Here is an 18,179-nt window from a genome sequence, read left to right on the forward strand (position 1 = left end):
CTGACCCAAACTGGCCAACAGGGTATTCCATACCATGTGATGTCATGCCCAGTATATAAACTGGGGGGAGTGGGGGTGGCGGGATCACCACTCAGGGACTAACTGGGCATCAATCAGCAGGTGATGAGCAATTGCATTGTGCATCACTTGTATATTCCAATCCTTTTATTATCACTATTGTCATTTTATTAGTGTTATCATTATCATTATTAGCTGCTTCTTTTCTGTTCTATTAAACCATTCTCATCTCAACCCACGAGTTTTACTTCTTTTCCCGATTTTCTCCCCCATCTGGGGGGGGGGGGGGGCATGTGGGCAGTGAGCAGCTGCATGGTGCTTAGTTGCTGGCTGGGGTTAAACCACAACAGCAACACTAGCCAAAAAGCCATTTAACTGCCAAATAGTGTTTACTTCCACCAAAACTCTTATCCTTCAACTGCAGGATTGAGGAGACCTCCTCCAGAGCTCCCAAGTCCTTTGCTTCCACTCCTAGAGCTCTGTGGCTCACTTGATTTAGTTCAGTCTTCCCTTGGCTGCCACTGTTGCCCACAGGGATAAGCAGCAAATAGTGGGCAACTGTCTGGGGGCTGGAGAAGCCCCACCAAGCCCTGTAGAGCATCCCAAATCACAGACATCTGACAGCAACAACCCTCCCACAACAGCATGCCTGTAAGGCAGTAAGGTCATTACTGCTTTGCACTGACACTGTGGATTCAGATCATTGTTCATTCATTCACTATCCTGTGTCCTGTTATTCAGTATCAATAGCAGTGGAGACTGACCATCAGGTTATCACTGGCTAAAAAGCAAAGACAATTAAGTAGGGAAGTTTTAATACCCAGTCACTCGCTAAGGGGGACTGACCCACAAACTGAAGTTGCAATTCCTGTGCATCTACATGTACCACCTAATGCCAACACCAATACCCTAACTCTTTCACTGCTCAAAAGAAGGGACAAAGACCTAGCAGAAAGAGGCAATTTAAGGTCTGTCACTGCTGGGGAAGGATGACTGTGTATCTTTAATCATGGCATTGAACACAAGACATTAACAACAATTGCCTAGACCACAGAGAGGTGGTAGGACCAACTTCAACAGCTGATTTCTTTGTTTAGCAAACAAAAGAACAATGGAGCAAGTCATATGCCAGGGAACTATTCCCTACCTAAAAATTAAGAAAGCCTTCAACATCTGACTCCCTCTTGGGAAGGACAGTATCTGTGGCTGTCAGGAACACCTGTTCTGACAGGAATACCTGTTCTACAAACATTTAAAAACTTCATCAAATGCCAGTGTGAATGAAGACAGAAATCTGTTGTCAGGTCAGGTACTCATACAGAAATGCATCTAGCAGCTGTCCTGCCTGGGGACCTACAATACTTACATACAGCAATCATCTTTTCCGACAAGCACAACTTGGAGTACAGAAGAAAATACAAAGCCTTTCACTAATAACACCCTGGATGCACATTCCTGCGCCACTTTAAAGCCTGCTTATTCCTTGTTAACTAGGTGACAGAATTTGGAGAAGCCACGTCTCACAGGCACACAGACATTAGAGCAGACATACCTAAATCCAGAAGCCTTTTAAACACACAGCACAGCCATCTTCACCCTTACGTATCATTCTGTTTAGCCAACTGTCTGGCCACCAGTACGCTGCCTGTTTTTCAGAGATTCATTGCCCTCTGACACAGACTAAGCCACCCACCAGTGACCTGCCTGGTGGGCTTGCCAAACACCCACCCAGCCTCCAGCAGGGCAGGGGGAGAAAACAGGATGAGAAAGCTCATGGGTCAAGAAAAAAGACACGGAAATCACTTGCCAATCAGCATCACAGGCAAAATGGACTCGACTTGAGGAAAATTAATTTAGTGTACTGCCAATTAAAATGGATTTAGCTAGTAAGAAAAAAAAAATTTAAAACACCTTCCCTAGCTCAATTTCAATCCTTCATTCCCAACTCCTCTGCCTCCTCCCCACCACCCCCCGTGGGGCAAGGAAGACAGAGGTTTACGGACACACTCTTCCCCTGCTCCAGCACGGGCCCTCCACAGCCAGCAGCTCCTTCAGCAAACATCCACCTGCTATGGCACAGGGTCCTCCACGGGCTGCCATGCATGTGTCTGCTTCAGCACAGTCCTCTCCATGGGCTGCAGGGAAAGGCCTGCTCCACCATGGTCTCCTCCGCAGGCTGCAGGGCCATGCCTCCTGCCCCAGGCCAGCGGCACCACCTCCTCCTCCCCTCCTGCAGCCTCTGTGCTCGCAGGGCTGTTTTCTCACACTTTCCCCTCATTCTGCTCCAGCTGGCATTACTTTGTCCTTTCTTAAGTAGGTTTTCATGGGGGCAGGCTTGGCTGGGTCCTGCAGAGGTGAAGCTGTTGCAGATCTGGTTGGAACCAGCCGTGTCTGGTAAGGGCAGCCCCAGACCTCCTCCCAGACAGCTCGCCCCGCCACAGATCCACACCTTGGACACCCAAAGCAGCAAGCTACCACTTTGCAGAGGGAAAGTCAGGCAGCCATCTCTTGCCCAAGTCCCAACACAGATCAGCATGACATGACTAGGAAGATCCTAGGTGGAAAAGAGGAGGGAGCCCGCCTCAAAGTCTTACTTCAAGTTTCCGTGGTCACTGCTTTCCTGGTGAAATCCAGTGAGTTCAGGAGAACCGCAGCAATTTATGAAAAATGCCAAGACGGCACACAAAGCTCCTATTTCTCCTCCCCTTACTCTTCCCCCACTACAGAGGGAGAAGAGCAAGGGGAGGAAAAAAACTACTTTTAGAAATCCCTGTAGAAGAATAAGCAAGGAAGCAGCCTGCTTCAAACTATCTATGCAGGGAGATTGGCATAGGGGTCCCTCTGCTATGGGAATAGCTCCTCACTATTTAGTCCCACCTAGTTTTGTGCTACTTACAAAGCAACTTTTGAAAAACAGCTAGCACCAGCAGGAAAGGCTTAGGCTCTCAGCAAAGGTTGCCTGGTACAGAGGAGCCACCTGTGGGAAGCTGCTCCTCAGGGAACACTTTTCTTGACCCAGAAGCTAAAAGCCTGGTCTGACACTTTTTTTTTTGTTCAAGAAGGTGTGGAAAATGACTCTTCAAGTTAGGAGATACAGTGCGCAACTTCCCCAGCCAAACTTAAGATCTACAAAAAAATTACCAAACTAGGAGAAAGAAAAAAAAAGTCTCCAATGTTTGCCCATCATCTTCAAGCCAAAGCAGGGCAGAGCCTCTGTAATGAGTAGACTGTCAAGTAGCATAAGCCTTCAAGCAAACTTTTTTAAAATGTTTAACATGACAGCATTACAATGCCACCAAAGTTTTGATTTGGAGATAGCCACTGACTTAAGATCATAGGTCCTTAAGCATGCAAGTAAGCTCATCATCTTCCTCAGGTCAGGAAAGAAAAAACAGAACTGACACGTACCAGAAGGAAGGGCACACCCAGAAGCTAAGGACTCATGAGCTGTACCCACTGTCTGATGAATTTTCAAAAAGCATTACAAGTTACATGGAGTCAGGCATACCTTAACAGATGTCCCAAGAGACTGATCAGCTTTACAAGTTCTCAAATTTGGGTCATAGACACTGCTCAAACTATTAATCTTTCATTCAAATATGAAAGGCATCTTCACCTCTTTGCTACACCCACAGTACTTCAAAATAATGTTATGTTTCAAGAAATTGATGCTCCTATTCCCATTTAATCCTGTTGTACAACTTCTGTATTTTTCCACTGAGGATTAAATAACCCTTCAGTCCACACACACTACACATGACAAACACCCACCATCCACATTCAAGTGTTCAAAGCTGCCCAGGTAGTATTAGATGTTGTCTACATCTTGCTGTACCTGAGTGTACCATTTCATATTCATTTATGCAGGTCAATGGAAACTCCTGCATACATGTACTGCATTTGATGGGAATTTACTCATAGTTACCTTAATTTGGATTAAACATATGATTAAAATCGCATGCCTACAGCTCTTCCTAATAGCCTAACAACCAGATTTTTCAGATATATACAGATAGAAGCAGCACAGCCTTCTTAGGTAAGCAAGTCAAGAAAAGATACATAAATCAGTTTTTAAAAGGGCAAGTCAACCCAATTTAACAAACAGGAGGACAGTTACAATTAGATGGTCATTAATTTTCAGTACTAGAATATCTGAGGAAGTACTAGGAACAGCCACTAAAATTAGGTCCCTGATCTTGGGCACTCAGATAGTACACAGCAAGACTATGTAAGATTGATATGCAGAAGTGTAAGGTAAATTAACTGTGCCATATCAGATTTAAGTCCAAAAAGGAAACTGTTCCTACAGAAACTATCAACTCATTTTCTGTTCTCATGCATTGCTTTGAACAGGAAACCTGGCACATTTGATTATTCTATGCAATACACACCAAAGACAGGCAATTTGACTTAGCATTTCTTCAGGAACATTGACATCCCTTGTTTCAAAACACTTAAACACGTTTCAAAACAGGTAATCCTTACTCCACCTGGTTACACACCAGTATTTGTAAAGATCAAAAAAGCCCATATCCACAAAAGAAAAACAGGTTGCACTTTGCCACAAAAGTCTGCAGTATCTACTCCTTTTGCAACAGCTACTTCTGAAAGACTAAATTATCAAACCCCCAAATTTATAATAAAATCTACTTTTCTCTTAACATTACCCAACTTGGACAGAAAGTTCCCCTCACGGACCCTTTATCATAGATGCACAGAATGGCTTGGGTTGGAACCAACCTGTAAGTATCACCTAGTTCCAATGCCCCTGCCACCAGCAGGGGCATCATCCACTAGATTAAGTTGCTCAGGCCTTTGTATGTGTAGTCTGTGTTATACCACTTGATGTGGAAGCAGTCACCACCTCATACACACTGAGTTATGCAAGAAGCCTTCCACACACAAAATGTAACACTACAGCCCAGTTATAATTTCAGCAGTGAAGATCTTCGACCACCAGAGCTACATCCAAAAAAAAGCCTTGGCCTTCATCAGGATGGCTAGTCTTATACCTTCAGCTGCACTGGTTCAGAGGAATTTCACTACAAGAACCACTCTCTTTATAAGAATAGCCTTTATCAAAAGACAAGCATGACTTCATTTAATTTTCTTTCAGTTTGCTCAACTGTTACAGAAAAAAAAACTAGCTACTCGGTTCATTAATGAGGCTGTAATTCTCATCCTGCCTACCAACATCTCAACCATGGATGCAGTCCAAGGCAAGTGTTATTGCTATGCCAAGTTTCACAGTTTAGCTATCTGAATGCAAAAGCAGCTTCTAAAGTCTTCCTCACTTTATGCAGTTCACTTTGTCACCAATTTTCCAGTTGCCTTCAGAATGGGTGCTCTGGCCAGATTAACAGTAGTAGTTTTAGGTCAGGAACTAAATTTTCAGTTATAGCTCAAGGTGTAAGCACATCAAAATGAAAAAGTTAAACTCATTAATAAACTGATTTCTTCACCACTGCATGCATGCAGTACATTCACAGTTTGTTACAAGAAGCATATGGTGGTTTAGAGTTATGACTTCAGTTGTCCCTCTTTTGGAAACAAAGCAGTTTCTAATGCATATTTGGGTAGAAAGGAACCACAGCAGGAAGTCTGACAAGATGTCTAAGTATATTACTAGAGATAAAAATAATATCCTTAATTACAATTATAGCAGGTATTAGGATTTTAGTATTTAAATTTAAAAGATTTGAAAGCTCTTCTTAAATCAACTGTGATATGCAAGCAATAGTGTTCACCCCTTTAACTAGTTACATTTGCTGGTTCAAGACTGGAGATGAACAGTAGATACAGAAAAAGTAAATAAATACCAAGATCTTGCTCTACCTTTAAAGTGCTTTGATGCATATGAAATTTAATGCTAACGGATGAATTAAAACAGAAGAAGTCACAGCATTAGTTTTTTGGCATTTCAAGAGGGCGAACAAAATGGACGGCACAAAACAAGGACTCCATTACAAAAATAAAATGGGAACATAGTGAAGGCATGTACGCTGCTAGCATTCTTGCAATATATTACCGATTTTGGTGCAATGGCTGTGCATGTATATGCTCAAAGCAAATTCAGAAGTCCGAATATGCTCTAACTATCTTTTCCTCTGCCATTGCAGCCACAATACCTATTCCCTCCTGAACCCAGCTTCCTCAGCAGAGACACCCTTTACTAGACCAGAGCTCCAAGGGACCTTCTCCTCCTCCCTACCATGCATGCAGTTCTCACGGGGTCACCTGGAGCAGTGTTGCAGGAACCTTACCTATTTCTGTAGTGAAACAAGTGCATTTGTGCCCCACTGGCTCCATGAGCTATTATAAGCTTTTGGCCATTCAGCATACTTTTCTCCAAAGGTGCTGCTTAAGACCAGGTATTGTCATTTTTGCAGCATGTAAGGAAGACAATAACTTCAAGAATGTATTCACAGATACTCTGAAAATAGCAAAGCTAATCACAGATAAGAAGCAGAGAAATGCTCTGGTTTGCTACTTAAGCTAAAAATAACATGCCACAAATATTTTTAAAACATAAAGTGCCAAGCTCACAAGGCCAAGTATACACACTAGGTAGACAAACCCTTGCCCTTTTTCTGGTGTTTAGCTATTTGATTTCTCACTTTCTATATCCATTGCAGCAAGCTTAAAACAGGGAACTCCATTTCTTGAAGGCACTTTATAGTTCTGTTATTAACAATGGATACAACCATGAAATCCTTAGTTGATTTTATCTACATGTATTGGCTTTGTGTGGCAAGGTTTTGGTAGCGGCAGGCTCCTGGCAGGACCTGCGGATCTGTGGAGAGAGGAGCCCATGGCTCAGGTTTTCTGGCAAGACTTGTGACCCCGTGGGGGACCCATGCTGGAGCAGTCTGTGCCTGAAGGACTGCACGCCATGGAAAGGACCCATGCTGGAGCAGTTCGTGAAGAACTGCAGCCTGTGGGAAGGACCCACGTTGGAGAATTTTGTGGAGGACTGTCTCCCGTGGGTGGGACCCCACGCTGGAGCAGGGGAAGAGTGTGATGAGTCCTCCCCCTGAGGAGGATGAAGTGGCAGAAAATAACATGTGATGAACTGACCATAAACCCCACCCCCGTCCCTCTGTGCCACTGGGGGGTATGTAGAGAATCCGGGAGTGAAGTTGTGCCTGGGAAGAAGGGAGGGGTGGAGGGAAGGTGTTCTGAGATTTGGTTTTATTTCTCATTACCCTACTCCGGTTGATTTGTAATAAATTGAGTTAATTTTCCCCAAACTGAGTCTGTTTTGCCTGTGATGGTAATTGGTGAGTGATCTCTCCTATCCTTATCTTGACCCACAAGCTCTTTGTCATATTTTCTCTCCCCTGTCCAGCAGAGAAGGAGGGGGAGTGATAGAACGGCTCTGGTGGGCACCCGGCATCCAGGCAGGGTTAACCCATCACACTACATTAAGGTATATTAACGGTAAGCTTCTCATGTCATTACATAGAAACAGAACCCTGCAGTCCCCTGCACACAAAGGTTGACTGTCCAAATCTCAGTATACAGAGAGACACAGCTCTAGATTCAAGACTCTGAAAAACACACATTACGCTGAAAAGCCACAGGGAAGCTGACTCAAAGTACTCCTTCTGACCATAATTTTACTTCTGAAAAAGTATATAAGAAGGATAGTATCCAAAAATATTATCAGAAGGGTAAGAAGAAGAGACACTACTGCTAGAGAAGTTGAATTTACATTACTTTTCCTTTTCCATAGCTGAATCTCCGTCTCGCAACCCTTAGCACTTAAGGTGACCAAGGCATTTATCAACAAATATTTAATTTAATTTCCCAGAATTTCACTCTGTTCATCCATTCTGTAAAACAAATCCTACTAACTTCACTTCTATCATTAAGATTTAAGGTATAGAAGAACATCAGTATTCCAGCAATCATGCAGTTGCAGTTTCATTCCACAAAAATACATGAAGTTTATTCAGTTAAATCTGAATAAGTACTTGGTTAAACAAACTCACCCTGAGAAGTCTGAAAGCAAATGCAGCTAGCACAGACCTACAGAAAGGCTGCTCAATACATCACAGGGAATATTCCAGAACACCTTGAACAGCCCCTCCTACCTGTGTGGACTGTTTTACAAAGCATTTGAATGTTTAAGTTCTCCCTACTTCACCAGTATTCAGGTATTAAGTATTCAAAAAACTGCACATACACACTTTACACTACATTCTACCAATTCAGTAACGGTCTTATATATAACGTTTTCTAAATCTATTCCACACTCAGCTGAAGACCAGAGAAAGTGTCTGGAGTCCTTAAGACCATCCTACAGTGTCCTCAGTACCTCAGTATTTTCTAGCTTCCAAGTCATTTGGTCAACTGTTCCATGTTTACTGGGATACACCTGTTTTTTGCTAAACACAGCAAACCAAGATACTCATTCTTGCAACATCTTACAGCCTCGTTTGGTCTAAGCATCTATTCGCACAGTTTCTCATCAACAGCAGCACCATCTGAGTCACCAGCAATGTCAGGACTTTATGAGGGAATGGAGGATCAGTTGTCACAAATGTTTTATCAAGTGAAGCCCAGGACTGCCTAGAATGATACACATTCTGATCCTAGGCTGCTGCACTCACAATAGTGAAGCACTGCTAAAACATTTAAACACCTAACACTTATCCCGACTTTCTATTAGGAAACTAGAGCTTCTTCCAAACCCACATTATGTCCAGGCTTACTATGACTACCAAAACAAATGAAAACCCCTGTTGCTTAAGTATTGGAGTACCACGAGGAACAGTGGCTCAAGCAGAATAGAAAACAGCGTGACACTAGTTTAAGCTCTATCTGGAAAGCTTCAGCTTGTTCCCAGTTTGCATTTTTTAAATGTATGCAAGTAAGACCTTCCCATTACATTTTTTGTCATATAAATACTGCTCCTAAAACTCCAGATATTTTGCCAAAGTCAGATTTAGATTATGAGCTATTTCAAAAAGTTGATGTAGGTTGAGAATTTTTAAATGTTTCTGAGAAAGCACGCTTTTCCTAAGATTTCTGCCACAAGATTTTTGTAACTAGTTCACTTAGTTTTAAAGCTGAAAAACTGCTCTCCCTACAAAAAACACTGACTACTAAAGCCAAGTGTTTCACTGATGTCATCCTTCCAAGGTGTACTTTCTGCAGAGCTGTATGCCAAAAAGCCTCTGTGAAACAGCAAGCACTTCTACATACAGGGAAGACCAACAATTAGCTGCTCCCTAACCACAGCTTCTGGCAAATTTAGCATGATATTTAGTTGCTCAGTGGCAAAATATTAGGTGCTGGGAGTCCCTGCAAATCAACAGCAATGCCTACTGCGTAAAAGCAGCTTGTTCGATACTGGCAATTTCTCTGAGCTTCACGGGGAATCAATCAAGGAGCCTGCCTCTCTGGGCTATTTTGCCACCAGAAACTCAGGATAACTTTAAATTTCAACAATAAGGATTAGGCAACAAAACATCTTGATCTGGCCCACCTGTTGTAGTAGCTAAAAGCTATGAATTCTAACTCTGTTGCACCAGCTTCTCCAGAACTAATCCTTCTGGGTAAGTCCAATTAGGTAGATTTACACAGGCAACACATCAAAAAACATGTAGTGGCCTCCTTCAGAACTGGAACTACAGATGTCAAAACCCAAAGCACCATCAGCTACTCCTGCTGGATAGTATTGTGATATTTCAATTGATTGGGGGGCTGTCAGGAAAAGAAAGCTCTGTGCACAAAGGCAACATTCTCTCACTTTTAAAGTCTTAGCAACAGCTGGTAATATTCACTGCCCCTCTGTAGATACTAGCATCTATTAGAAAAGCATTACAACAAAAGCAAAGATGGCTTTAAAGCAAGATTGAAATGTATATTCATCACAAATTGAGCTTATCCATTAGCTAACAAACAGTTTTATTGCTTCAATGAGTACCAGTGGCAACAAATATAACCAAAAGCCATTACCTTTTAAGACAGCAAGAGTTTTACCTATAAAAGCAGCATTTCAACATCACTGTTACTAGGAAGGAGCTTGCATTTGCATCCTTGTGCTATTTTTTACCTGCAAAGTCCACCTCTGCAATGGCATCAATTTAAGAAGCCCAGGATGTATTCCTTGGGCTTTTAGAAGACTAGATCACAGGTCATCTATTTCCTACTTAGTCCCCAAATAGAGCAAGCTTTGCTTTGTTTCATCCCCTCTGCTTCCCCACCCCACCCCACCCCCCGGCTAAATCTACATTAGCAGTAGCATTACAGGGGCTTTAATAGAATTCAGCCTGGGGCTTCACTGCAGTTTGAACACTACCATCCAGAAAACTGGGAAATAACCTGAAAGCCTTTGTGTCTTTTTTTTTTTTTAAAGCAGATATTCTAAATTTAGCAGCTGTTTAGAACAATTTCAACTCACCACACCTGGATCACCCAGCTCAGTCTCAAGTGTGGTAGTTCAATTTTTGAAGAGACAATAAATAAATCGGTGACAAGAAAAACCACAGTGATAAAAGGATCTTCCCCTCTCACCGAAAAACAGTGTTTAAAACGAATCCAGGGAGAAGAATGAAAATTGATGTTCACCTTACTATGGGAAAGTCACAATAAATTTACATGCAGAAATATACTAGTATGACTAAGCCAAAAACAGGAAGAGATTTATGCAAATATGAACATATTGAAGAGGTATCCATCGCAAGGACTAAAGCTATTAAAAAATCTCTACTGCATACAGAAAGGATCAACCACTCCACCAGAATAAAAATACACTAAATTAAGACAGCTACTGCTGAGCAGAAATACCAGTTCAGGTACAGCCACAAGACATTTGAAAGGGGCATTAAAGATGTGCTTTATCAGATTTTTAGTAAGTGTGATAAAATTCCTTACCAGTTTCAAGGTCGTTTGTTTGTGTCTATAGTTACAAATGCTCTCAATATATCACAGCAAAAACTTCAAATACCTACATTTCTAAGTAATATCCCATTTTAAACAGTATGTAGGATTACCAATTCCGTATTTGCAAAGTTATTTATGCATAATAGCTATAAAACAGATTCAAAGTCCACTCTTAAAACTCACCCCCAATACAACATTTCTAGAAGGCCAGGGAAGAGTAAAACTGACTGTAATTTCAGGATTCAGAATCCATGGGATTAAAAGGAAAAACGCAAAATTGAAGGTCTAATACCCTAGTGTCCGTTTCCTCAATGGAACAGGTTCCCACTTATTAGAATAGCTTCTGGACTCCCCCAGGTTAATTTAAAATTGACCATCAAGGCAGAGATAAATAATAAAATCAAACGGCATGGAGTTTTATAACACAAAAAAACCAGGAACCTCTTAGCCTTTCAAGAAAACACACACACACGTTGTGAAATACTCATTGCTACTTCATCAAATATCACTTGTAAGAAAACCAGACACTTAAGTCCTACGTAGCTACTAAACCTCATTACCAAAGTTGTCTTCCAAACTCCACAAATATAGCAATACATTTTAGTCTTACAGACTTCAATTAAATCAGCTACAATAAGCCCACTTTATTTAGTTTTTCTTGGGTATTGTTTTGCGGTGGTGGCTTTTTTTTTTTTCTTCTTTTTTAAATAAAGATCAGTTTTATTATTCTAACAAATTACACCTGTATTCAAAGGCACGTATGTAGGGGATTACAGAGGTGAAAGGGATACCGAGCCGTCTCGCTGCTCGGATCTCATCGTCAGCGCTATGCAGATGAAACAAAGCCGCCTCGCTCGCCACGCACACGACACAAGAACGAGGAGACTTTATTCTTCCAGGGCAGGACGAACTGAAAAGACGTATACAGCCTAGGCAAAGCCCCCTGCGAAAAGGTGACGGCGTGACCCCCAGTCTGACCCAGGGCGGCCGCACCAAGTCCGTGTGAGGCCCCCCACCTTAAGCGCGAAGCGACCCCCGAAGGAAAACAAAATAGACGGCGTACGAGCCGTACACCTGGCTGACCCCCCAGCCGCCCCCCCCCCCCCCACCGGGGGCTCCCTTCTCCGGCGCGGTGGTCCCGGCCCGCACGGCGGGACCCTCCGCAGGCACCTCCTCCCCCGCCCCCGGGACTGGACTGAACCGCCTCTTCGGCCCGGGGCTACCGCGCCTTCCTCCATCGGAAGGAGCACCGCCACCGGCCACGGAGCCCGTCCCGTCCCCCGTCCCAAAACCCCGCCGGTCGCCGGCCCTACCTGCGGGCTCCGCTCCGCCGTCAGGTGCCGCTCACGCCGTGCGCCTCCGCACCCTCCGCCCACCCGGCGCTCTGCAGCCGCACAGGTGCGCCGGGAGCTGCGGGCAGCCGCAACACCCCTGCGGCTGCAGCACCCCTTTGCAGCCTCTCTGCAGCAAGCGACAGCCCCCGCGCTGTTTCACCCGCGCCCAACTGCTGCCCCGGGGCTCCGGCGGCGGCAACTCCTCCGCCAGACACGACGGCGCGGGCAGTAGACGGCAGATGCACTATTGTGGACATAAGCAATGCGGTTAGAAAAAGGTCAGACGTAAACAAGAGGGAAAAAGAGAGGTGCAAGTTGCAAGAAGAATAGGAGCTACGCTCAAGTGGTAGGGCCACGCCAAGGAGAAGGTGGGGGAGAATGTCGTTCAGGGGGACGTTGCAGACAAAACAAAGGGCTTATTGAACAATGTTTTGTCCGGATAACAGGTGCTAAACTCTCCCAATTAGCACCACATGGGAGAGGGGGGAGGAGGGGGGAGACACTCAGAAAATCCTAAAGCGTAAAACAAAAAGCGATGAAGCCTACCTAGCACGAGGAAGGGGGAAGGGGCAGAGAGAAGAGGCGTTCGCAGAAAAAATGAATAAATAAATAAATAAATAAATCAGTCAGCCACAAGGAAGCCCCTCTTGATGTCACGCCGCAAATACTTTGGAGTTTGTAACGGGGAGTGCAACAAGCCGATACCGGCAGACAGCCGTCGGTAGCCTACAACAGGGGAGGGTGAAAGTCTCCGCACACGCCGGGTTCTCACCCCTTTTCCGTGGGGGCCCTGGTGAGGCACCGGCGGCCCCGGGCGCAGCCTCCCCCCACCCAGGCCGCCCCATCTGCCGCCGTACTCCCCGCCCGGGCTGCAACCCCACTCCCGATCCGCTTCTCCTCCACGCCTGCCCCGCGGGGAGGCCCGGCGTCCCGCCGCCCACTTTGCCGGTACCGCACCGACGGCTCCCCGCAAGCCCCCGCGCCCTTCCCAGCCCCTCGACCCGCCCTCCTTTTAGCAAACCGTGACCGGCACTCTGCCCCTGCCGCGCTGGAGCGGGAGGGCGCCGGCGGCAGGTCCCGCGGAGCGTGGCTGCAGCCGCCGCCCAGGGAAGGGAGCGGAGGGGCGAGTCCCGCTGCCCCCTCACCCGCTGCCTCCGATGGTGCCTGTGCCGCCGCCGCCGTCGCAGTTTGCCGAAGCCGTCCCGCCACGAGGAGAAAGGAGGAGGGCGGCGGCGGGCTAATAAAGGCGCTCACCGCCCGCCCCCGCGGCCGCCGGCTGAGTGACACCGCCGGCGGCCACTCAAGAAGCCCCGCGCCCGCGGGACCGCGCCCCCAGGCCCAGCCGGCACCCCGCAGCGGCCGCCCCGTTCTCCGCCGCGGCCGTCGGGCCGGTCGGGCACCGCCCCGCGGCCGCCGCCGCCGCCGAGCACCTGCGGGCGACGGGGAGGCGGGCGCGGAGAGAGCGCGGCGGCGGGCTGCACTGAGCAGGATGGGAGCGGGGGCGGGAGCTTGCCCTTCCCGTTCCCGTCAGCGTCCGGGCGTCGGGTCCCCGGCGGGGTCAGGGGCAGGGCTCCCGCAGTGCTTGCTTGTCTCCCCGGCGTTCCGCGGCTTGCCGCCTTTCCCTGCAAAACGCCGAGCCCCGGAGCTCCTGCGCTGCCTCCTCTCCGAAAGCGGCCCGGCGGGGCGGACGAAGTCCGGCGCCGTCCGTCCCACGGGGCGTAGCGATCGCGATCGCTCCGCGGACCCCTGCGCGCAGCCGTGCTGGCTCGGAGCTCCCCGCGGCGGGCAGTGGCCGCTGCGACAGCACCGTCCCGTTTGCCGGCGGCGTCTGACGGCGTGGGGACCCCCTCCGCCCCCCCCGGGAGATCGCGGCTGCCGAGCGCCGCGGCAGCCCTCCGAGGCTCCGCTCCTTCGGGCCCGCCGCTGATCGTCCCGCGGGACAGCCCCGGCGAGTGCCCGAGGGCGTGGTCGCTGGGGGGGGGGGTCCCGTCCCCGGCGGGACGAGCGGCTTGGTGTGCCCTCCGCCCTCCCGGCGCTGGAACGTGCGAGGGCTAGTCAAACCGTCTCAACGCAGGCATCACCACCAGTCCTTGGAAACGAGTTGACGGAACACGTCCAGCCACCAATTTGCCCCGCTTGTATAGCTCTCACATTACTTATTTTCATACGGGAAATAGGTGGGTACGGAGCAACGTGCTGGGCATAAATTAAACAACAATGGCAGTGCTCGGGGCCGGTCCTTGCCGGGACCACACGCCGCAGCGCCGGCGTCTACCATCGCCTCCCTCCTCCTCCTGCCCGGACCCTCCCACCGCCGCAGGGACGGAGGGTGAGAGGACGGGAGACGCGCCCGAGGACGGGATGCCCCGTCCGTCCCTTTGCCCGGAGCCCCGCTCGGATCCCCGCCGCGGCTGCCGAATGCAAACTTCCCGCGAGCACGCCGGGGACCGCTCCCCGCCTCCTCCGCCGCCCCGGTAGGACCACGGACAGAGATCGGCGCCGCCGCCGCCGCCGCGCAAAAGCGCCGCCCCGCCTACGGGGCCCCTGCGCCGCCGCGGAGCACCGCGCAGCGCCCCGACGCCCCGAACAAAGGGACGCGCCCCCTCCCGCAGCGGGTTAATCACCTCCCCGAAAAGACACGCCGCCTCCCCCCACCTACTCCCCCCCCGACGGTAACCAACTTCTCCCAGGGAGAGCTCACCGGCTCTCCTTACACGCCGCCGCCCGGTCTCCGCGCCCTCCGACAATACGCGCTGCGCGCTCTGGCTGCGGCCGGCCACGTCTTTGTGCGCTGTGACACGCAGCCGCCTCCCAGCCCCGCAGCGAGCCACGAAACGTCGTGCGGCTAATGCAATTAAAGCGCGGGGGGCTCTTATCCCGGCTAATCTGCAAATGCAGGTTTATCTCCTCAAAGCGATACGCCTCCCTTCACCCGCGCGGTGCGGGTCCGTCCCTTCGGATGCTCCCCGCAAGTGGACGTCTCCGGGGCCGGACGGGCGCGGTGGCGTCGGGAACTTTGCAGCCGGGCCAGGACAGGTAGGGATGCGCACGCCTTCCTGCGTGGGCGCGGTGCGGTACCCCAGCCTCGGCGGCTGCCCTCCCCACGCTGCCAACACTTGCCGGCAACTCAGCTCGGCAGGCGCCCTGCGATGCGCACGAACTGCCTCATTCGGCGCCGGCGGCACGAACGGTGTTAATACATAGGTAATCCACGTAATTCTACACGGCATGAACCTCAGGCGTCCGCGTGGACCCTATCGCAAACGTACAATCACGGAAAGAATCAAGCCACAACTTACCTTCCTCTCCTCGGCTTAAAAAAAAAAGTAACGGTGCAGTTCTCCCAATAAAGAGGAGCAAGAGGCAGATGGACAGTTCTCTCAAGACAACACACGAGAGCTAAACTGGGGACAGTTCTAAAAGGAAGCAAAAAAAAAAAAACCAAACCTAAAACAAAACAAAAAATCCTCTTCCCCCCTCCCCCAACAGTCCGACACTGGAGGAAAAAAAAAATCAAAAAGAAAAAAGGAAGGAAAACTAGAAAATAAAAAAGGGAGAACTCAAAAAGAGAGAGAGTGACAGGACGACCCTCCTTCCGCAACCCAATCGAACAAAAAGAGGGGAGGGAGGGAGAAATAAAGGAACAAAGAAAAGAGGGATGGAAGGGCGATTTTAAAGACGGTCTCTGTCTCTCTCTCTCCCTCCCTGCCTGCCGGTCCCTTCCTAGCGGCTCGCCGCCGGGGTCGGCTGCTGCATCGCGGGGTGCGCGGGGGGCCGCGGGGGGAGGACGCCGTGCGGTGCGGTGCGGTGCGGTGCCGCGCCGTGCCGTGCCTTGCAGGGAGGCGGACCGCTCCGCAGATTTATAGCAGCCCCGCCGCCCGGCTCCCTGCCTGCCGCCGCGCCGCGCCGGGGTGCGTGCGTCTTGCGTGCCGCGCCCGGCGGCGCGGCCGTGGGGGTGCGCGCGGGGGCCGTGCGTCCGCGGGCGGCTGCGCCCCCCCCCTCCCCCGCCCGCCGGCCGCTCCGCGCCTACCCCGCCGCCACGCGCGGCACCGTCCCCGCACCCCGGCGCAACGTAAGCTGCTGGCGGTGCCGCCGAGCGGCTCCATTGGCCCGGCCGCCGCCCGGTCGCCCCGCCCCCGGCGAGGCGACGGCCGCCCATTGGCCGCGCGCGCCGCCACTCTGGCAGGCCCCATGGCGCCTCGTTTCAGGCTGCGTTGCGGCGCGCGGGGCCGCCTCCGCGGGCGCGGGTGGGCCCCGCGGATGTCCCGCGGATGTCCCTCGGGCGGGCACGGCCCGCGGTCACGCGTGTCTCCTGGGCACAGCGCGGCGGCACCGCGCATCCCTTCCCGCGCCGCGCCGCGCCGCCGGGCGGCGGGCGGGGCAGCGCTGCGGCAGCGCGGACAGCTGCGTGGGGAAGCGGCGACTCGTGTCCTCTCGGGAAGCTGTGTGGGAGCGGGGCGGTGCGTCACGGCACGGGCCCGGGGCGGCCAGCTGTCGGTGGACCATTCCTTCGCATGAAGAGCTGCCAGGAAAGCAGTCCCCTCTTTTTTTTTCCCCTCCCCACCCCTTCCCCACCTCCCCACCCCTTCCCCACCTCCCCACCCCCACCCCGTTCCACGCAGTTCTGGCCGTACATGTGTCAGCACCGCGCGTGTAAAGTTTGTATCGCTGCCCAGGGACTGCTCTTGGGATTTGTCCTTCTGAGTGTGGACATACAAATGAGTGGTGTTTCTCGTAACAAACATTCTGGGTGGAAAGAAGGAAGGGAAAGAGGGGAGGGAGGGATGGAGAAAGAGAAGGAAGGAAGGAAGAAGGGAAAGAAGGAAGGAAGGAAAAGAAAGAGGAAGGAGGGAAAGGAGGGAGGGAGACAGGAAGGAAGGAAAAAAAGAGCTTTTATTCATTACTCAATCGATTCCTATGTCTTGCACAGATCAGGAGTGTTCGCAGAGAAAAAGGTTGCGTTGTATGGAAGAAAAAAATTCTGCATGGTGTTCAGAAACATGCCGTTTATTCCTTATACTGCTTGACCTTCATTGCACTTGATCGTAATTTCTTTCCAGAATCCAAAGTGCTTCCTAGACGTGGCTTTGCTTTTATGTCTTTTCTGACACAGAACATGCAAGTGTATATAATATATTTCCAATAGCAAAGCACTTACACCCTGCAGAAAGGAAATGCTTATTTAGAATATTCTGGTATTTGCATGTAGCAAGGTGCAAAAATAGAGAGACATGTGATTTCAAATAGAGACATAAAGTAGTGTTTCTTGACAGTGTCCTTGAGTGTTTATAAATGATTAATACTATGGAAAACATGCTTGTTTATGTATCATCTGTTTCTTTCTTATAATCTCCCTATCCTACTACTGTGACAATAACTTGCGTGTTACACAGGGCCTGGTTTTACATTTTATGTAACTACTTATATGCCGAATGCGTCTGATGTTTTTCTAGAACACACAGTCTTTAGCTGATTATTTACAATCTATCACCGATGTTTTGAATCAGCAGCACTCCGAAAAAGGGAATAACTCCCTGGTGGAGCAAGTGCCAAGCTAGCGGCTCTAAGGACTGCATAAAGAACAGGGTGGGGGTGGCTCCTCCCTCAAAGCTGGTTATACAGAAGTCCTACGTGAAGTGATGTCTATTCACACAGTTTGTGGAATTGCATGTGTAAATCATGCTTTCAGCAGTCTCTGTTCGTGTTCAAGAAGGTCGTCTGAGTTTACACTGTTGTTCAGCTTATGTCTTATGCTTATTCTTGTCTAGTTATGGCAACTTTTACCCTTTGATACAGGAAAACTGCTTTTGAAAGTCTCCTAGTGATACCACAATTAACAACAAACTTGCTCATGTTCCTTGTGCTGTGGGTGCATACATCAACAGTTTTGTATACATCTTTCGGGAAAAAAAGTGATTATTTGTTCTAGGCTGA

The 18,179-nt window shown here is 49.3% G+C and overlaps 1 protein-coding gene across 7 annotated transcripts in view; it reads right to left on the reverse strand.

Moving 5' to 3' along the window:
- The window catches only part of ELAVL2 (ELAV like RNA binding protein 2), a 95,394-nt gene extending 79,089 nt beyond the window's left edge, over positions 1-16,305 (reverse strand). For 2 of the 7 annotated variants that reach the window (XM_052778180.1, XM_052778179.1), the window contains exon 1: positions 15,545-16,134. The gene's annotated coding sequence lies outside the window, so the exon portion shown is untranslated. Of the gene's footprint in view, positions 1-12,224; positions 12,649-15,544; positions 16,135-16,275 lie in introns of those variants that run through there. The other 5 variants (XM_052778174.1, XM_052778176.1, XM_052778178.1 and 2 more) reach the window with 5 other exon arrangements.
- Positions 16,306-18,179: the final 1,874 nt, after the last annotated feature.

This window comes from Harpia harpyja, chromosome Z (genome assembly GCF_026419915.1).
Source record: "Harpia harpyja isolate bHarHar1 chromosome Z, bHarHar1 primary haplotype, whole genome shotgun sequence".
NCBI lineage: Eukaryota > Metazoa > Chordata > Aves > Accipitriformes > Accipitridae > Harpia > Harpia harpyja.